Source organism: Lathamus discolor, chromosome 14 (assembly GCF_037157495.1).
Source record: "Lathamus discolor isolate bLatDis1 chromosome 14, bLatDis1.hap1, whole genome shotgun sequence".
Lineage (NCBI taxonomy): Eukaryota > Metazoa > Chordata > Aves > Psittaciformes > Psittacidae > Lathamus > Lathamus discolor.
In genome coordinates, this window is record NC_088897.1 from 6,593,288 (window position 1) to 6,614,708 (window position 21,421).

Sequence of the window (21,421 nt, forward strand, 5' to 3'; positions counted from 1 at the left end):
GGCAGCAGTGCGTTGTCCCGTTAGCGGCAGGCGTCGACGGCCGCGGGGCCCCGGAAGGCTGCGGCAGGAAGGGAGCGTGGCTCTCCCCTCAGCAGCACGGCTGCGCCCGGCCGTGTCCCGCGGTTCCCCTCAGCAGCACCCGCAGTTTTGCCGCTCCCCTCCGCTCCCCTTCCCTCGCCGGAGGTAATCGGGGCTGTAGCTGAGAGCTGCCAGCATGAGCACCCCGCTCGGGGCCGGGCTCGGCCGGGACCCTGCGGCCTTTCCGCCGCTTCCAGGCGTCGTCTGTGGGGCGGTGATGGCGGGGCCTCGGCGGGCGGGAAGAGCCCGGCTCGCGCCGCGCTCGTCAGCCGAGGGCGGGCTCCCGAGCTGTGGTGTGAGGGGAAATGGCGGGCGGGGAGCGCGGCTGCGTGAGGGGAGGGGGGCACAGGAAGGGCCACGTAAACCTGAGGTGGGTGAGAGAGCAGCCCCCGCCTCACAACGGCTCGGAAGGCGTCAAAAACCGCGGTTCTTGGAAGAAGAAACTTCAACCAATGACTTCATCTGGGCCCTGAGGCGGGAGGGAGCCTTTGTCCCAGAGGACGGGGCCACAGGAGCCGCGTTTATCCGATTTCTGAGCACATGCTGCTCTGAACAGCAGTGTAATTCTTAAGTAAGATGTATTTTTACTGCGTGTGAGTTGTAATTAGGTTTAAACGTAGCTGAGAATGTAGAAGTGCCAGGGAAATGCTCAGCGCTGTTGGCCAATCTCACTGGTGGGGAAGGTGGGCCCGTGCCAGCCCCATCTTGTCGGTGAAGAGAAACCCCAGGCTGGATGTGCTGAGCTGTTTCCTAGAGGAAAGGCGGTAATTCGGATTATGTGTGAAACAACCCCCTCAAACTTCCAGGTGAGGATAAGGGAATAAATGAGACAGGTTGGGGGGGGATGGAGGGTGGGGAGGGGGGTTAGATATTCTGTAGCACTCCTAAGCGCTGATTTACAGTAATCCCTTTCATTTCTTTTCTAATTAAACATATCCTGAAGGATCAGGCCTGTCAGTGTGATCTGAGGCCTATAGCCTAAAGTGTAAAGTGAGGCAGATTGCCTGACTTACTTGCAATGATAGAGTCATTTTGGAAGGAGATTGAAAATCAATACTTGTCATCCCTGTGCAGTGCTCTTTATTCAGAGGGGCAATTTGTAAATGTAATCTGTATGAGTGTAGTGGGAGCATACAAAGTTACAGTACTAGTCATGCAGAGTGAAATGACAGAATATAAAATACAGGCGGATTGCCATGTTATTCATATTAATGCCAAAGAAGCTTATGAGTAAGTGCAACATTTTAATTCAGTGCTGTGCAGTCAGGCCACTTGGTGCAGTTTTTGGCTTAAGCTGCAGTCAGCAGCACGGGTACCAGTGTTTGACATAATTGTTGACAATGTTGGGCAGTATCTGTGTGCAGCCGCTTTCAGCTGCAGCAAGGCAAGCAAGGGCTGAAAAAATAAAACTGGGTCGACCCCACATATGCTGAGAAAATGGCAAACAAGCTCTCACTGATCATGGGGCTTAGTGAAACTCCAAGAGGATGGCAACACTGGAGTGCAGATGCAATCACAGAGGACAAGAGGCACTCAAGATCTTGTGCTTCTCTCAAATGAGGGTACTCAAGAGTGGAAGACTGACAGCTCAAGCTTCCTCCAAGCATAATACAGTCAGGTGCCTTGTTAGCTTCCCCTTGCAACTGTGTCACTTGTGTTAATTTGCACTGGTAACTATGAACAGTTTCCTCCTGAACTGAATTTACCAGTTATGACAATTATTGGAACAAATTAGGACAATTTGGAGAGGGACAAATGGGTCTCAGTTACTGCAGTAAGGTTGTTCTGCTCACTTTACTTATGCACTGAGTTAAAGCTAGAGAAGTGACCTGTAATTCTGGTTGGCATTGCTACCTCTTTGCTGTTATTCATAGAAAGTATTTTCTTGTGCTGAAAAAAATCTGACATCATAAAATGCAATATGACTTTTTTTTTTTTGTCTGGAAAATGAGTTAAAAAAAGACACAATTACTCAGGGAAAACCCTATGTATTATTTTGAAGAGAGGTCTCCTGAGAGCACCATTTCCTTCCCAAGACAGAGATTATAAAATGGCTAAGGTTATGAAACTGGCCTAAAGCCTTCCTGTGGGAGGCCTGTGGCCAGGAATTTAACTGTGGAGAGCATGCGTTTCTTGTGGATGTGTGTTTCACTTATCTGGCTCAGAGCGAGTTTTAAATAGCTATGTTTGAGCTTTCTTCTTGTCTTGTGGGTTTAGTCTAGCTCAAGAGATTGAGTGGACAAACAGAAAAGGAACACTTCCCCCAACATCACCTGCCAGAACTCCTTGATTGCATTATAATTATTTTAAACAATGAGAAGATTTCATTGCTGTTGTCTTCCCATTTGAAGAATAATACTTTAATAACCAGACCTGTTGACAAAAGCAAGTGTTAGGAAGCAGTGTAAATTGCCAAAGTTGTTCTAAAGCACAGTCTTATAAGATTCCCAAACCTTATCTGCTGGGGTGGGAGCAGTAGAGAAGCTCAGTGATGTGCTTATTGGTGGTGCTGCATCCTCCTCCCAGCCCACCCAAAAGCAACTGGCATGTTATGTTTCCTGCAGATGAACCACAAATGGCTCATGTACAGCTGATGCTCTCTGGCACTTGGGGAATGAGATTGCATTTGCCAGTTAGCTTGCCAGCCAGAAGCCAGATTTAATTTGGAAGAGAATAGTCCACAGTTGTTGCAGAAATAGCAAAGAGCAGATTTTTAATCATCCTCTGTTCTCCCTGTTCAGTCTCATCCCCTAATTGGTAAATGAGAGGCCCAATCAGCTCAAATCAGGGGAAAAATGTGTCTCAAGCAGCCAGTGAGACAGAAAACAGAGGTACCCACTCCTTGATATCATGATCTTGCAGCTGTTTACAAGTCAGATTTAGCTAATCACAGGGTCCCAGGGAGCAATTAGTCTCTCTTTCTAGGTTCCATGTGTAAATTCAAGTAGAAAAGAGCTTTTTTCCGCTTGCTACCCTGATTATTTTTGCATGCTGTTAACTCTTTGCCTTTTTATCCACCAGAAGGGACATATAATGTCATTTTATATGCTTGTAGATAAACATAGCTAGACTGATCAGAAATTAAAACATTTTAACTGAGTGTAGTAAAGTGCTTGGAAGAAGTAAATTTCACATTATGTTTTGTGTTTATTAATCATGGTGGTTTTTACCTCCCTGTTTTTCTTTGGTAGCATGCTTTCCTTCAGTCTGAATTAGTTCCTTAAGCCCATGATCCTGAAAAATGAATAAAGACTGACTCAGACTCCAGACTCTCAGGGGCTTGAGCAAGGCTTGTTTTTAGCTGACAGAGCTCAGCAATTGGCCTTTTAAGATACCCGAATTTAGGAAACTTGAAATTGCGTCTCACTTTTGGATTGTCTGGCTTCATTGTGTGTGATTGTTCTTCATAAAGTGATGATCTGCTATGGATGCTGCCTGGGATGGGACACCCTTTTGGGGGAGAGGTGGGATGGTAGAATGTAGACCTGAATGTGTAACAGAACTTCTGCATTCTTGAGCACCAGTGTTTAGGTCTGTTTCTTGTAGACTGATCTGCTGGAGCTCTTACTTTCCATCTCATGACTGAGCCCCAGGCATGTTGCACATGTTGACCAATGCTGCCTGTACATTGTTTAAGTTAACTGGTTCCTGTGAGCTTTAGTCTATAATGCACTGCTGTCTGCATCTCTGCCACACAGGCTCCTATCCTGTGGGCTTGACCGGTCTCCTTGGTGATTTCTGTTACTGCAGGATTATCTGTGGGACTGGGTAGCTGGAAAACAGCTGTTCTAAAGACTTTTTTATATATATATATATATATATATATATATATATAGTTGTCTTCACTTATTATTCTGTTATCTGCCAGCTACACTTACAAAAGGGCATTTTACAAGCTGTGCGTGTCTCATGTTTCTTTGTGCTTCTTTTTAAGTGGGTTCTCATTGGCTTTAGTCTGTCAGATCCTCTGGAGCTTTAGCATTGGATTTGCAGAAATTACAGTGATGCCCTGAGGGCCTTTGTGCGTGTCAAATACAGCCCTGGGAAGACGCTGACCTGGGCCTGTGATGTGATCCACTGTCTTGTGCTTTCTCTTGGAAAATGCTAGCTTTATAAAAGCCATCAGTAAATATGTCTTAGTTGAAAGCAGATTCAGCCATAGATAAGATTTCATTGCTTCCTGCCAGGCCAGGTCTGAGCCTTGAACACTTGCCCTGAAGGCTGCAAAAGCCCATGTGGGTCCCATTGAACTTTATAACAGGAGCCATCACTGGCTGTATCCCAGAAGGTGGCAGTTCACTTCACTTTAAGACATGCTCAAGACACCTTTCAGCCACCTGGGGATGCTGCCTGAAACACCTTTGAGAGGAGTTAGGGCTCAGTGGCTGTCCCTGCCATACACTTGCATAAAGGGGGATGATACCTTCGTGGCAGCTTGGGAAGCTACCTGGAGCAAGTTATGACTTGAATTGTGCTTTGGAGATGCAGTAACCATGGAAACCTAGGGGAGAAACTGTTTCTCAACTTTCAATGCCAGCCTGATGGTTAAAAACTCTTCGTTAGTACTTTGATGTGTTTAGAGCCTGAGCACTGTATACAAGCTCTTTTAGGAGTAAACAAAAGCACAGTGTGTTAATAAAGGAAAAGTAAGGGAGTGGGGTTTACGTCAGCAGAGCTGGGATCTGATGAAGCAGTACTGGTTGTCTCCTGCTCTGTGCCAGTGTTTCTTGGGCAGTAAAATGATAGTTTGATTTTGGCTGGTTTCTCACTGGCTTGTGCCTTGCTACGTGTTTCAGTTTAAAACTGGTGTACTAATACGTGATTCCATTAGAGCAGCCTCAAGTACGGATACACTTAACACTGGTATGAAAATAGTTGGGTCACTTTAGAGTGACCATGGTGTATTGGTAACCACATTAGGAAGTCAAACCTCATTTTTGAGGTGGCATAACTGTGCAAAAAGTGTGTGCTGCCATTCAGAGCACACTTTAATGCATGAAAACATCAACTCTATATTCTTTAGCTAACAGAAAAACAAATAACAAAAAAAAAAGTTTTTCATAAAGGAATGATAGAAAATAAAATTGTCGTTAAAAACGGTAGCAACTGAGTTCAAGACAAACATAAGGAGTCTTAGTAAGTCTGTGCAACTCCTTGCCAAAGGCTGTCTTATTTTGCAAAACGGGTATGTGAGACACAGAGCCTGCACATTATTTGAAGAAAATATCTAGTGTGTTTCATACACACACGCACACACACACATAGAGAGAGTGTTAGAATCAAGAAATTGCTTGAGTTGAAAATGGCTGGAGGCTGTGAGAATACTTGGTAAGTACCATATACATTGGCACAGCTTTTACTCATCTCTAGGTGTCAGCTTATGGTCCTTGTTGCAGAGAGGGTACTTGGCTAGAAGAATCCAGGTACAGCTGCTTTCATGTTCTTAGCTGGCTTAATGAGAGTATTAATGCAAAGCAAACATACCGGGTGGAAGTGGTTGTTAATGCTCACAGGTGTATACTGTAGGCACTTCTCTGACAAGTGTAGTTCAGTTTTAATTGCTTATAATAATGCTCATTGTGGAAATTGGTGTCAAATTTTTACAGAGAATTAGATACTAACTTCTTGTTTGCACAAATAATGGTATTTGCAAAGTGCAGGACTGTGTAGTAGTGATTTTTTTTTTTTTTCATGAAATTGTTTCTCTTTGCAGAAGGAAATGTCGAAGGTGATAAATGAAATGGCTTTGAAGGCTCTAAATATATTACAGTATCAATTCTTTTCTGTAAGCTGCTTTCTTTTTTCTTTTTAACTTCTTTCCCAAATTCCTGCTGCTGGTTCCTACTATTCCATAATTATTTCTTATACAATCAATTCTGTTTACACAACTTGCATATGGTGATTTTCAGTTAAAGGTATCAATACGAAGGCGGTTGGAACACTTCCATGTTTGATCTCATTCAGAGTTTCATAGAATCATAGAATAGTTAAGGCTGGAAAGGGCCTTAAGATCATTTACTTCCAACCCCCCTGCCATGGGCAGGGACACCTCACACTAAACCATGCCACCCAAGGTTTTATCCAACCTGGCCTTGAACACTGCCAGGGATGGAGCATTCACAGCTTCCCTGGGCAACCCATTCCACTGCCTCACCACCCTAACAGGAAAGAATTTCTTCCTTATAGCCAATCTAAACTTCCCCTGTTTAAGCTTTAGCCTGTGATCCCTTGTTGTGTCCCATGTTCTATGGCCTCTGTTAGTGGTCTGTTGTAGGGGCAGGCGGCTGAGCCGGGTTGTGCAGCAGCAGCCTTGTGGTATCTTGGTGGAGTGCTTGGAGCTGCATGTGCCTGCTGGCACCACAGCAGCCTGGAGAGATGGTACAGGGAGGGGGGATGGCCATTCTGGGGTCCCCCCAGCTTGGTGCCAGCGAGAGATGTAGCTTAGGGTTGATGTGCTGGTGGCTGTGGTTCTTTTGGACTTGTCTAAGGGCCCAGGTCAGGGTTTGACTTCTGCCGGGAAAGGTTCTCATGCAAAACCACCACCAGTTCAGGAGCAAGAAGACCTCCAAGATGTGCCTGGTGTCTGGGGAGCTAATGCATGCCAGTAACAGTCCAGTCAGCATGCATGACAGCAGCCGATGTGTCCCAGAAGCTGGGTCTTCAGACCACGTTAGTGATGAAGAGGTGAACTCTGCAGGTACCCTGTGCTACCCTGCTTTGGTCACTACAAGGTGCTGAGGCCATGCTTCCCTGACTTGTCCTCTTGGTGCACTAAGATCTCCCACCAGGTGCTTCAGTCACAGAGTCATCTTGTGTGGAATCTTCCCTGCAAACAAGGCAATGCTAATTAAGTAGGATGCTTACTTTTGCAATGAATTTATTGTTAAAGGTGAGTTATCCCAAATCTGGTACAGCTTTTAATGTGCTTGATATTTTAGAGTTGGTTGAAATAAACAAACACTGAAGCTAATGCTCCCAGCAATCTGGAGGGAATTAACAGCACACTGCAAGGGTATGTAAGTTACTTTTAAAATTCTAATTAGCCTATGAACAGCAGTGAGTGTGGGACAAATTGCCTGGCTTCAAAACAAGACAATCAAAAAACGACCTCAAAGGAAAGCAAAGGATGGGGAATGGCTGCCATGAAATAAATGAAAATGACCCCATCAGTTTAAGTAATAGCCTGTTTTGAGGCTTATTTTACATTTTCCCATGTTTAGGATGCTCTGGATGGTAAAAGAGGGAGAGGAGAAGCTTAAATGGGTTAGGAAAAAAGTTTTTGACTACTAAAAATGCTGACAATAAAATACCAGATGCTTAGTTGCAATGAAATTAGCTGAAAACTAGTTTGGGGTGGTTGCAGTTGAAATAATCAAAACAATTGTTCTGCATTAGACTCCACCTTTCCCACAATTAGTTTACTTCCCCTATTCATATGTAAACCAACAAGAATGTTGGGATGCATTTTTGGCTTTATAAATAAACCATCCCTCTAAAAGATTTGGACTCGAAAGGCTTTTCATGCTGTTGATATTTTCCTTTATTGTTGCTGCATCAACATGTGATATAATATTATACCCTGCAGTGGGTTCCCTTGCCTGGGATAGTGGCTGGTGCCAAGATATGAGGTCTTGTTAGCAAGACGTTTCAATAGGCGGATTTTGTCTGTCAATATTTATTACTGTTGCCCTTTCAGAGACCATCTGCCTCTATTACGGAAAACTGAACCCAAGTAGTCTCAGGTTTGTGCCATGAACTTGAACAGAAATGTTGTTTTTTCAGTCTTTGGGATGACACATAACCCTCAAATTTGTGAACATTTTACTCCACTCTGAAGTCTGCTTTCTCTGGTATTGGCAGCTAACTTTTCCTGCAGACTGCCCGCATCTACCCAAATCCAAAAAAGACAGGAAAATGACACAATCTCTCTGAATACTCTGAACATACACTGCATAGATAATACCTTTGTGATGGAACGTTGAATTTAAGTTAGGGAAGGACTTGTCTCTTCAAAGTTATCTTCACCCTGTTAGATTTGAGTGATCACAGGTCTTAGAATTGAAAATCCTTGGGTCACTGTCTTGAGATTTCCAGATGAGGGCCTTTGGGTTCTGACTACTGGAATTTCTCATAGGACTTAAGGCCAGTCTGGAAATTGTCTTTCCTATCTCAGACCACTGTAGAGACCCCTTTTAAATAGCTCTGCTGAGACCCTGTGTGTTCATTAAGTGTCCACATAGTTCTTCTTCCACACCCATACATTTGTGGGTTTTGATTCATGTCTTTCCAAGCTCCTTCCAAAGTGTGCCATTTGCTCTCCCCTTGTATGAGGCAGCATTTCCCAGCTAAGAGATAAGATTAAAATATTCAGCCTGCTGAGTGATTGGACTGAATGCTTCTAGGTGTCCTATAATAGTCATTAATGTAAATCAGGTATATATTTCATTAACTAAGCCCAAACTTACACTCTGGCTGAATGCTGAAAAAGAAAAAACCTGTCTGAATTCAAGCAAAGAAATTAAGACCCATTCAATGGTAGCAATTAATGAACTGAAACTAACTGGAAAAAAGTCTCCTTCCAGTAACAAAACGGAAAGAGAATTGGTGTCTTGTATATGCTCTGGACACACCATTTGCATTACCCTCCACCATTACATTGCTTGAACTTTGCTAAGGGGCTCACCTGCATATTTGCCAGGCTGCATAGGGTGCATTTCAGCGCTGGCTTTGGCTGTGGCAGTGACTTCCATGTTCTTGAAGCATTACAAAGAAAGCCACAAGGGGGAAGACCTCAAGTTTGGCTGTAAATACACCTCTGCTCTATTGTACTGAGGTGAAGCTCCACAGTTCTATTGCATCTTCACTACCGGACTTGGCCACTCCCTCAGTGGCTGCATGTCACCAAAAGATTTTTGATCTGCAGGTTTTTACCCCAGAGTCCTCTGGTTTGATTCAGCCATTGCAGGAGCAGCTTGGGCTGTAACTTGGGCTGAACAATGCACTTCTGGGGTAAAATTGCTGTGTGTTCTGATAGTGCCTTTTGCTGTTTCAACCTGGCAAGAGGTATCTTAGAGCATATCACTTGGTGGGCAGTTACTGTTTTCTGGTATAGAAAAATGCCAGAACAGCAAATAGTTTCTTCAGCTGACTGTCTAGCTTGGGCTTGCTCAGTCTACCACAATCTCAATTTCTTCAACAGAAAAAAAACTTTATAGAAGGGATGTAGGAAACAAGCAAACAAACCAGCCAAAAGGGAAGTTATCTTATGGAGTTTATCTTACTAGTTTTACCAAGGCTTTCATTCCTCAGGTTACCATACAATGACTGGGTTTCTCTCCCAACTTATGTACATGAAAATCTGTATTAGCATTCCTGTGATATAAAAAATCACTAGTTTTTTCTCTTCTTGCAATAAATATAACTAGAAATATTGTATTAGCATTCCTGTGATATCAAAATCACTAGTTTTTTCTCTTCTTACAGTAAGTATAACTAGAAATATTCAAGATGTGCATAACGGAAAAGCTCAGCAAACCTTCACTGAACAACATCGGACTCCTGGATCTTATCACATTCTTTCCTTTTTGTCTCCAAGCATTGATTTCATCCTATTTCCTGACTTTGATTTTCATCACCTTCTTGTGGTATTTTTCCCCTTAAAACACAACATCAATGGTAAAACAATTGATACTGGATTTCTCATACAAGAACAGACTCCCACAATCTTGGGGAGTTCAGAGCTGTGTGGAAATTGAGTCTGAAAACCTTTGAATTTGGATTTCCCAAGAGGTTGTTGGGGTTTATTTACATTTCCTATTTCCTGGCAGAGATGTCAGTTGGTGTTTGCTGAATTTCTCTTCAAATATAAGAGGCGAACTAAAAGATACAGTAAATTGTCAGCTGCTGCCAGGAGGCAGCCTTGTGCTAATCTTGTGTGTGCCAAGTTTCTCTGTTTTCCTGTTCCATGCTATACCTGAAACACAGCTACACTTGCCAGGGGGGTTTCTTTAACATCAGCTAATTGCTCTTCATGCCATTTATAGGGCTCTCTTCCAAATCTCTCTCCTCTGTGTCAAAGTACAAAGCCTTGCAGATGGATAGCCCTTCTACATGACACAATGGTGTTTTAATGTGACATTAAAGACAGTGAAAGCTGTTCAAGTGTGCACCAGTGGTGATCTGTGTAAACTGTCCTTCCCAAAAGCTTGCTGGTCACATGAATCCCCTGTCCTAGACCTCTGTGCCATTTTGCTGTAGAAGTTATGGAGATATATTTTGTCCTGATTTAAGCTTTTAATGTCAATATTCAGAAGCATTTTTAATCTGTAGATCTTTCCATCCCCCCAAAGAAGAGAATAAAGGGATGTGGAGGGTGGGAACCCGAAGCTTAGCGATTTGACTTTGCATCATTATAGCAATCTCAGTGGGAGCTATTTGATAAAAAATTTAACAGCCTCATGTTCCTGTATTTCCAATGCAGGTACTGGAAAGACATTATTTAAATAACAGGCTTGCATTTCATATGGTTTCTTCTGCAGTCTTTAATCAATAAAATGTTTTTTAGATCAATACAGATGTTATTTCACTGCTTGGAACCATTTATAAGTATATGACAGAGGTAGTTACAGCATAGTCAGTGCATAGTAAGGATAGCTCTTGGGCACAACACAGTTATAGCTCCACTCGTACGCAGCAGGTATCAATATAAAATTGGATACACCAGCATAAAATCACAACATCCTCTCTACGAAGCACCTCCAGATAAGCTGCACTAGGGGAATGAGGGCTGAGTTTGTTTAACACTCTGTTGTGTTCCCTATCAACAATGTCAGCAAAAGAGTTTTGCAGATTTATGTTGATTATTGTATCAGTAAACTGACATATTCCCTTGCTGAAAGGATGTTTGTAAAATGTGTGTCTGGTGCCTTGGTAATAGAAAATACAGAGGATAATACTAATTCTGCCAGCTCATTTCAAGTAGATGAGTTTTAAGCTGCATGTCATGCATGGAAAGTTTGGACAGTGCTGCTGATCTAGTGTGGGAGGCTATTGTCACAATAATGGTGGGGCAGATAACATTTAAAGTGCTGCTGAGTGAAGGCTGGAAGATATCAAAACCTTGTCAGTAATAATAATTTAACTCTGATACAGCTTGTGCCTTCCAAGTACTATACAAACTCTGAATAATTACACATCTGGATTGGCTAAGTAGAGATTTTTGTGAACCAAGACACAAAGAAATGAAACTCCAAGGTCATGGGCAGGTCTAGCAGTTTTCCTGCATCAGGTATAGGATTCTGACAGTCTGTTGGCAGAAAACCTGACTTTCTGAAGAGGTGTGTGTTGGCATTGGGCAAGCCTGTGTCTATTTTTGCTCTCTGCAGTGTAAGCTATGCTATAAAACCATTGCATGTGTTAACAGCAAGATAGGACTAACCTGTCACAGCATCTTGAAGGTTCTCAAATTTGGCTGCTGCAATGGAGTGTGATGAGTGAACCACAGTGGGGAGAGATGGGGCAGTCTTTTAGATACAAGGGCTGGGCTGGGGTGTAGGGCTGGGTCAGGACTGGCTGGGAAAGTGCAGGTTGTTCCTGGGGTTTTGTTTAGCAGTAATTGGGCATGCCAGAGTCATGCAGGAACAGTGACTGTCTTCCAAGTACTTAATTTTGCTATCAGTTTTAAGTTTCATATTAATTGCTGTTAGTTAAACTGATGTAATGAGCCTAGACTGGCAGATAAAAATGACAATAGGGGTGAGTATGGATTCAGATGCCAGCCAGCAAAAGAAGCCAGCTTGTTAGTGGAGGTCAGTCTGGCCTGTCTGCAAACTTGCAGGTAAAGCCTCAATTCAGCCTCACTTTCAGTCTCTTCCTGTTGTGTTTTGAAGCAACTGAATCCCTCAGACATGTAATTGTTCATTTTGGTGCAAGCTGCATGCATTCAGACTCAAATCTCCTGTTTTCAAACCCAATTAGGAGATGGTAATTACCTACGGGACATGGGGATTTTGTTTGTCTGCCGGGGCAGTGCAGATGCTCTGTTTGTATCTCCCCTTCCAGTTATCAGAAAAACACTAGAGCAAAACAGTGTTTTCCTCTCGGTGTTTTCAGGCAGTGTTATGCCAGATGAAGGCAATATTATGAGATTGCATGTGTTTGGGAATAATCATGCGAGCTATTAGTAATCATGCCTCACTGTTTTTCAGCAGTGTCTGACACACAAGGAGCTGTTTGACGATTCTCATCACTACCTTATGGATGGTGAGACTGAGGTCATCCAGTCAGGCAGTGACAGCCAGAAGATGAATGGGAATCTGTTTCAGTACAGTGCTGTACTTTTAGGAACTCAGCCCTTTGGAAAAATATGTCTGTAACATATTCTCTATCTTAGTATAAAACAACCACTCAACTCAAGGGCAAGCTGAGCAGAGGAAGCACAATGCTAAGAAACTGTTAAGTAAAGGAGACCTGCAGAACATGGAGAACATACTTTCCTTTTGAAGAGTGCACAGAAGAGTGGATTGGGGAGTTTTTCACAACATAGACAGCACTCAGTTGCCAACTACTCTAGGAGGTGAGAAGAGATACTCTCAATATAATTTCCAATAGGGCAGAAAAGGCAGTTGGTAGCTGTTTTATCTTTGGATGAGGATTTAATCTTCATCTTCCCCTTTGTAATGGTCCTAGCCCTGGTGAGGCTGAGAGTGTTAAGGAAGAGAATTACTTCACATATGCAGGTATCAGGGGGTTGGAAGTGAACCCTAGCCGTCTGTTTACCTATCTGCTTTAAAATAATTGCTTCCACAGTATGCTGATAAATTGTTGAGATTGTCAGAAACTGTGGTGGTCTTTATCCTACAAAGCAAATTAAGCACAGTAAATGGGAGCTGCTGCACACAGTAAAGGAGTTTATAAAATTTATTACTGATGAACACCATTCAAATTCACTAGTTTTGTCCTTTTCCTTCTTCTGGCCTTGCAGTAAGCTTGGACTTGTGATGAGCCTTGGCCAAAGGTAGTCATTACTTGGACCAGAATGAATGTGAATTGAGCAAGAAAGTCATACCACCAGTCCCTAAAGCAGGCCTGGATTTTGAATGACAGTTTGTTGGTTTGCTACTGAAATGCAAGAACAATAATAAAACCAGAGGGTTTTGTTCAGCTGTGAGATCCCCTGTTACCCCTGCTTTCAAGCATGCTGGAAATCACAACAGCTGCTCTTGCCTAGCTCCTGCTATTAGTCCTGGTGAAAGTCAGATTCTGTCTGGGGGGATGAAACAGAACAGTTCAGTATTTGGCATGGTGGCTGAGCAGAGATTCATGATGTAGGAAACTGTCTTTTGCATCTGTTTTATCCAAACCTGTCTTTCCCGGTTTTGCAAGTCAATATGCAAACAGCAGACATGCTTTTGGTGTGTTACTGCCCAGAGCTGGTTTCAGCAGAAACTGGAATTGCAGGAGTACCATGCTAGAGAGAATTGGTATTGCTGTGACTCTTCTTCCCTTCACACTTTCCCTGGCCTCAGCTGTGTACTGAGGGACAAAGTCATCTTTGCTGTTCACCTCCCTCGTGTACATAAGAGGGAGGAGAGTCAAATGGTATCTGCACATTTCAGGACAGTGCCCTCCTGGTGCACAAGGGAGCTTACTCCTTTTCCTCTTTGTGTGTGTAGGTCAGTCATAACCTGATCCATACTGTATTAAGGTGTCATCATGGTACTGAAAGACTGATTCTGTTTTGACAAGTGGGATAAAGAAATGCAGCGAATAGCAGAGAACTCTAATCCTAGATTGGATCTTGTAGTAGAGCAGCTGACAAATATACCCACAGAAAAATCACAGGTCTTGCAGCAGAAAATAGAGTGGGAAGAAGTCTTGGTATTTATGCAGTGTCCCAACTAGACAGGAGGTTGGATGTAACTGTAGCAAATCCCTGAAGTGTTGGGCCCTGTGTGCCATAATAGTTGATTACAAGGAGAACAAACCTTGTGTTTGGTGTGCTGCTGCAGAAGCACAATAGAGGTCTGCAGAGATAATTCTCAGATTGCCTGTGGTGCCTCTAGGGTGCAATAAATATGCCCTTGTCCCTTGTTTTACAAGGAGCATGTTGCTTTTGAAGGCAAGAAGTGCTGAGCAGAACAATATGGGCACTTGAGAAAAAGCTTGAGGAAAGAATGATGAAATTGGGTACCTCGTCTTAGGTGAATTCCTTTAAACCAAAGATTGAGTGCATATGGGTCCAGGGACTTCAGAAGAGCCCTGAACTAGGCTAGGCAACCCTTCTGGTATGGAGTGTGATCAGCTCCTTCCCTGGAGAGTTTGGAGAAGTCTGAGTGTTCACATGAATGAGGAGGCAGCTCAGATCAGAGTCTTCACTATCCAGGAGTTGTCAACCAGCTCTTACAGCACTGCCATGTTCGAGGCAAAACAGGTGATGTAAACTGATGTCAGTAATGAATCAGAGCTCACTTAAACCTGCAGAGGAGCTGGTCTCTTGCTCCCTTAAGACAGGACAGTTGTTCTGCAGAGGGTGTATGGAAGAAGACATTGTTTAACAACCAAACATATGAGAGGATCGAGGTGCTTGGACGTGGAGTGGTTTTGCTGTTTCATGCAGAAAATGCTGGTGGGGACATTATGAACAAATTCAGATAAAAAGTAAGGCACTTAGGGAAAAAAAAAATTGGATAAACTGCTTCTCCACTTCTTGAAGTCCTCAAGTCAACACCAGATGTTTTTTGCCTTAGTCAAATGCAAGTTACTGATCTCAGCCTTGCAGTAAATGGATTAAGTGTTATGGTCTGTGTCACAAAGAAACTGAGACTAGAAAATCTCCTTTGGATTGAAATCTGCAGAATGAGAATTATGTAGCAACATTATTGATCCAATAAGTGTAAACAAAGACTAATACAAGCATGTTCTTGAGCAGCCACCAACTTAAGGATGATGTCATCATGTCCTAATTACTATTCAGACATTAGGAATAATAAATAACAAGAAGGGGTGATGTATTAGATGTGGGGTGCCTTACTCCTGGAGCTATCTCAGTGAATGCAGTGGGTAACAAAGGCAGATTGGGGCATTATGGGGATAGCCCCTTATGCTGTGTCTCAGCTGGCTGCCACCAGAGACACTTTTCAGAAGTAGACTGGTCTCCAGCAGAAACAATGTCTGATTCATATGTTCAAAAGTAAATACAAAGGGTTTTTCCTTTCACCATCAAATGCCTGCTGAACTGTTCAGTGCTCAGTTAGTCTGCTGCTACTTGTCTCTGGCTTTTCCCCTTTGTGTTAAATTTTGTGAAGGTTGGCTCGACTGGCAGCTGAAAAATGCCACAGTAGAGTGAGGAGCAAGTCAGCCTGATGCAGGCATGTTGCAGCTGACCTTACTTTATTGAAAAAGTGGACTCCTGAAATTCCCAAACATGGAAACAGAATGTGATTTCTGGTGTATTTAGAGCTGCTGTGTCTCGGGGGCTGTATCTGTTCCCTCATCCCAAAGGTACATGTTTGAATAGTGAGATTCATCCTATGTGACTTCATACATACAAATCAAAAACATCCTCATGGTATGGAGGCATCTGAAGTCACATATGTAGGTATTTGCAGATGAGATGAATCTTTCTGTATTCCATCAACTGTAGAGGGAGAGTGGCTGGCTAATACCTAGCTGTGTACAGTACAGGTTTCAAGGTTTTGTCTGATCATCTTCACCCTTCCTGTTGCCAGTGGTTAAGCAGCAATATGAGTTGAGCACTGAGGATTTTCTTGTTTTCACGTGTACTTTCAGGCCACTAATGAAACTGCTGTCCATGAGTCATTGTAATGTCATCTCACAGGTGGATTTCAGCAATGCGTTTCTGACAAAGAAATTAACTGCTAAACGCTTGCAAATATGAAGCAACACTGTTTGTCTCTTATAAGATTGGGATGATTATGATTATAAAGCACTTCAAAGGGTGTCTCAGGTGCCAGTTGGGAGTGTTAAAATCATTTGTTGAAGCAGGGCAGATCTGAAAGACACCATGGATCAGAAGTGGGAGTATTTGCTGTAGCTTGACAGCTCTAGACTTAGTCTGGCATCCATGATGTGATGGTTGAGAATCGCATCCACTTTGCAAGTCTCAATTTTGTATTTGTGAAATAGGAAGCAGCCTTTTCCTTTCAGTTAAGTGCTTTGATTTTATAAGTGAGAAATGTTAAACAAACAGATTGAAACCACTGCAGCCATGGCAATTATTTTAACTTCAGGGAGATTTTGCTTATGGCCTGTACCATATTGTATTGTACTGGCTCCATTAGAAACAGCATAATGAATAAAAAGGTCGCAGCTCCTTAATTTAAAACAGGTAAAAGGGTAAAATGTGTGTGGTGGGGTTCCACTGTAACTGCCCTGAGCATTTGCCATTGAGTACCAATGGGAACTCTCCATCCAGGCAGCTCACTAATCTCCTTTTAATCTCATTGAGTTCTGAACATTTTCTGGAAAACATTTTTCAGAACTAATGTGCCTGGGCAGGGCGGGGAAATGTGAAACCACACAAAAATGTGCACAACAGGAAATAATGTTCGAAAGCTGTGAAAATCATTTATCCTTTTGAAGCGTAATGGGTTTTAATTTTCTCATGCCCTGATCTCCCTGGCAACAATTTAAAAGTACATAAGCATTCATGAATCAAAGCTCTTCACGTCTGCATTTTTAATTATGTGTCATTGGATTGAAACTTTCCCTTTGATCTTTGCATTTAAAGGGATTTACAATTTAATGATTACAGTCCCCCTCCCCGCAATGTCTGTGCTTGTTACTGAGCAATGTCACAAAGGGGTCACTGTTGGACAGGGGGAAGGCAGTTCTGTTCAGGATGTTATAAGCATGTCTGAAACCTGCCTTATGCTCTGACTCACGGAGAAGATGCCTCTGTGAACATGGGGCTTCCCAGTGGTGGTGACTCTAGGCCTTTTCCTCTAGGCAAGACACTGAAAAACAGAGATAAAATAGAGAACAACAATAACCTGATTGCCTGTTAAGCAGACCTGTGCTTTAGGCAGCTGTGTCTCTTGCCTTGTGTAAGGACTTTAAAGCCGCATAGTGTGGGCACCATGACAAATGGAGGTGGGAACACTCCTAGCTACCTGCTGTGAGGGCCATCAGAAGCAGTAGATGGCTTTGAGGTGAATGGAACACTTTGTCCTTGCCAGCAGAAATCAAGCAAACGGAAGAATTTGAACACTTTGATTCAAGCGGGGGAAAGCATACAGCTAGTTCAGTGTGCCTGCCCAGGAGAAGGAGATGCAAGGAGACTGGTCTCAGCAGGGCAGGAGGAAAATCTTGTGGTTAAAGCACAAGTTGAGAGTAGGGGTGTCCGACTGCCCTGGGGAGAAGGGGGCTGCTGATAGGAAGATTTTGATGAGGGTCTGGAGTGGGGAACAAGTGAGGAGGCCTGGGGAGGGTGGCAGCTGTGATGGGTTTTCTGTGTAGTACAGGGTTGCAGAGCACCAAGGAGATACTGTAACTGTGAATGCCTCATGGGTGGGTGACCTTGGTGGAGTCGTCTGACTTCTCCCTTCCCATGAGGCTCATAAATACTCAACTACATCCAGAGCGTGTATGGCACGGTAACCTCTTTGCCACCAGAGACTTGTCCCACTCACCACTGGTGTTAAGAGATGTCAACAGCTTCCCATTAAACGTGTGTGTGACTTGATGCACTGTGCAGCACATCCAAGGTACTCTCTAATGAATCCTTCTTTCAGAGCTTTTTGCTAGATGTTTAATTTTTGTGTTGAATAACAGTTTAAAGGTCATGTGGGTTGGTGACATATGGAAAATGAATGAATGTTACTTCTGATGTGCCAGTGCAAAATGAAGGCCTTGTGCAGACTGCTTTAGATGCACACTGCTCTTGTATTTTCTTGTAAAAAAAAAATCAATAAAAAGTATTAAACTAAAAACCCTGAGTAGAATATTTTATGTCTTATTAAGCTACTTACGGGTTCAGCTGGGATAGCAAGGGTCCTATTAATCAATGCTTTAAGTTGACTCCATGGTGAGTTGATGAGTTGAAAAATTTGTTAAGATCCCTTTTTTCCTTCTCTTTAGAGGGTCTTAATGTGGTAGATCTTGTGAAGTGAGCATACGTTTGTGCCATTAGCAATAAGTTAACATTGCATGATTTAACATTAGAAATATCATTTATTGAGCTTATGCTTAAAAGGAAATACCAGGTGTGTTCACTGCAATATGCTCTTTGATGATCCAATTTTACAATAATTTTCTGAGATTAAGAAATTCATGGTTCCACTATTGACAGCTGCTGTTAAATTACTCCAAATGGGGTTACACTAGAGGTAGACTACTCATCCGCATAAAGGATACAGGAGAAGATCCTAACAACTGGAATTGTGTTACTTGGGAAACAGTCATGCTTTCTAGAGCAGAGGTGTACCATCTGTAGTCTAGAGAAGTGCTGTAGATCAAGGATAACCATGAAGCAAACTTTGGGGATTGGTAGTGATAGGAAGCAGGTGAGGACTGGGGAGGCAGAGAACTTGCAGAAAAGAAGAGAACTTAGGGCAGCCTTGCTTGCTTTGTGTGGTGTTTCAGGTTGCTTTTTTTTGACTGAATGAAGATACTCAGAAGGTAAGAGAGTAGCAGGAGCAGTGGCTGAGTTTTTGAAGCAGCAGCAATCTATAGACTGTTTCTGCCCGTAAGATAATTAATGCCACAGTATAATTAGAGAGGAAAGAACAAAAGGAAGTGAAGTATCTCTGAGGGCTTCAGTTTAATTTACAAGGAAATCTGGGTGAGCATCTAAATATAAATGTACTCTTAAGACATTATAGGTTGATAACAGATTTTAAAGAGCACATATCATCAGTGCATGAGGGTAGAAACACCAGTTCTATACATCCATACCTTTAAAATTATTTTCTTTAGATTGAATTTATTTTTATTGAAATACCTTTTATTTAAATACTCCTATTCAACTATACCTCAATTCTGTATCCTGAATAGGGAACTGAATGTTAGTTAAGCAGTAGCTGGGTAAGATCAGTCGTTTGCAGTTCAGTTTCTCCTCCAAGCCCTGTCCTCTGCAGTAAGTGGTACATGGTGGTGATTGTGCAGTGCAGGACTCTCCTTCCATCATATGTGTTTGTATTCCTGGGCACAGCTGCTAGCAGAAAAGGTGTTTTGAGGCTGGGAAAGGTGCTTCAGACCTGACTGATTTGCTCACTTGCTGCACTGTCTGCAGTCTGTCACTCCAGTTGTCTTCTGTGGCACATAGGAAATAAGTTGTTTGGAAAACTTCATTAAATCTGGTCCTAAAGGCAGGACTGTCTTTGTTGGCAGTGTCACTAGATGGATTAAGAAAGCAATGAACTTGGTGCCCTCATTTTCCTTTTGCCTATGGAAGTGGTTTTTAGCATAGCTGGTACAATGTGCCATCAACAACCTGTTGTAAACAGGTTTCTGACACTGTCTTCTCTGAGTTGCTTTGTCCTTTGATATATTAATATGGTATCTTCTTCTCCAGGTTGAACACATGAAACACACCATGAGAAGGCTCAAAGCTGACATACAGAAGGCTTGGAGCATCTTGCATCTCTGACTGTGCTGAACTTCGTCCTCCCAGGATTCCTCTGAAACTCTTGGGAACTCCAGGTAAGCCATGATGGTGGCTCTGTAATATTTTTTGTTCCTACCTATGCCTTTTGAGCTTCCCTGTTTACTGCCTTCTGCTTGTCTCAGCCTTCTGTTGTATTTTTTACATAAGGTTATGGACTATAGGGGACATTCAGTATCTCATTTTCTGCACAGCTCCTATGAGAAAGATCCTCCATTCTTGACAGGAATACGAAGAGTGCTTACAGCTGGCTAAAATGAAGTCAATTCTAATACAAAATAATAAAGAAAGAATGCACGTGCTGAAAATCAGTCATATAAAATATTCAGCAGTTAAAAAAATAATTGGCACTTTTTGGGAAAGCGTTAAATGGATGTGAAGTTATTGCAAAATTAAAAAACCATTAGATTAATTGCAAGAAAAACTGCTTAGCTCAGGGCTATGTTAGTTGTTGCTGGAATGATGGCACAACAGAGCATCAACTTTAAACAAGGATTCAGGGTCCTCTATTATGCAAAGGTAACAAAAAAGCCCACTGCTGCTCCAGAGCCAGTGAAACAACAAACCAAACGGGATTCAGGTGCAGAGTGGCAAGCAGTCCTGAAGTGGTGAAGTGAAAGTAACACACCACCACAGGACACATGCTGAGAGAGTGAGTAACTCTTCCACCGTGAGTACAGTACATCTGAGTTTATGGGGCCATATTTTGTTTTTCTGCCTAGATTTGAAGGTTTAGAACAATTATTCAGGCTCCTGAATGTCAGTTTGGAGGAATACCTTGAGTTGCCAGATGTCTGGAAACCCCAGATGTCTTCCCTGAACAAATCAGCTCTACAGAACATGTGCAGTGAATCCATGGCTACCAAAGCCGTGCTGAACTGATTGTGGCTGTGCTGTATAATGCTGATCATACAGACCTGGTTGGGAAGTCCTGATCACAAAAATAGCGTCTCCCTGCTCCCTTCTATTTCCTTGTAAACCTGTGACAAGCAGACAGGCAGATAGCTCTGCTGCTGGTGCCTTTAGTGGGCTTGGTGCAGGGTTATAGTCATCTGAAGATAAACATTTCTGAACGAGTGTAGTAGCATCACTAGAGCCCTCTGTGGAGAGTGCTGAGATCTCATCCAAGGTTTCCACTAGTGGAAGTCAAACATCAGGCTCCAGCCCTGCGTAATGGCTTAGATTGATGAAAGAAAATTAAAACTTTTAACTCCCTGCCCTAGAGGCAGAACATAATGATCCAGTCCAATCCCACTCACCTCTTTGAAATTATTGTTATCTTTTTAAAGGAAGTCAATGATTCATGAGATGTTTAGTGGGCAAAACCCTCTGCAAGCACTGGGCTGGCTGGGTTATAAATGATCTGTACACAAGCAGGGATTTTTCTGGCAATTCATGTGCTGTCTACCTATGACTAGGGCTTCTTTCTGCAAGCTGCAGAGCATAAAGACATAAAAATGATTTGCTGTGCTTGGGTATAGCTTAGGCAATGGTAATTACTGCAGGGAAAGGTACTCCACTTTATCAGTGGGCTGATGCACAGTTCATTTGAGGTTTCCTCCTTTGCTCCAATATGCAGGAGAGAAAACAGAAACAGAGGAAATAAAACTGGCCATGAGGAGAAACACACAAACTCATTACTGAAAATGCTGTGCACTGTGAGTTGCACAAATACAGGAAGACAGAGGGGAGAAAACCCCAGAACAACAGAATACAGAA

General features: G+C 42.7%; 1 long non-coding RNA gene across 1 annotated transcript in view; it reads left to right on the forward strand.

Annotated features, from left to right (window-relative positions):
- Positions 1 to 553: 553 nt before the first annotated feature.
- Positions 554 to 21,421, forward strand: part of LOC136022062 (uncharacterized) — a 39,943-nt gene continuing 19,075 nt past the window's right edge. The window contains exons 1-2 of the long non-coding RNA XR_010615995.1: positions 554 to 884; positions 19,613 to 19,740. This is a non-coding gene — a long non-coding RNA (uncharacterized LOC136022062). The remainder of the gene's footprint in view (positions 885 to 19,612; positions 19,741 to 21,421) is intronic.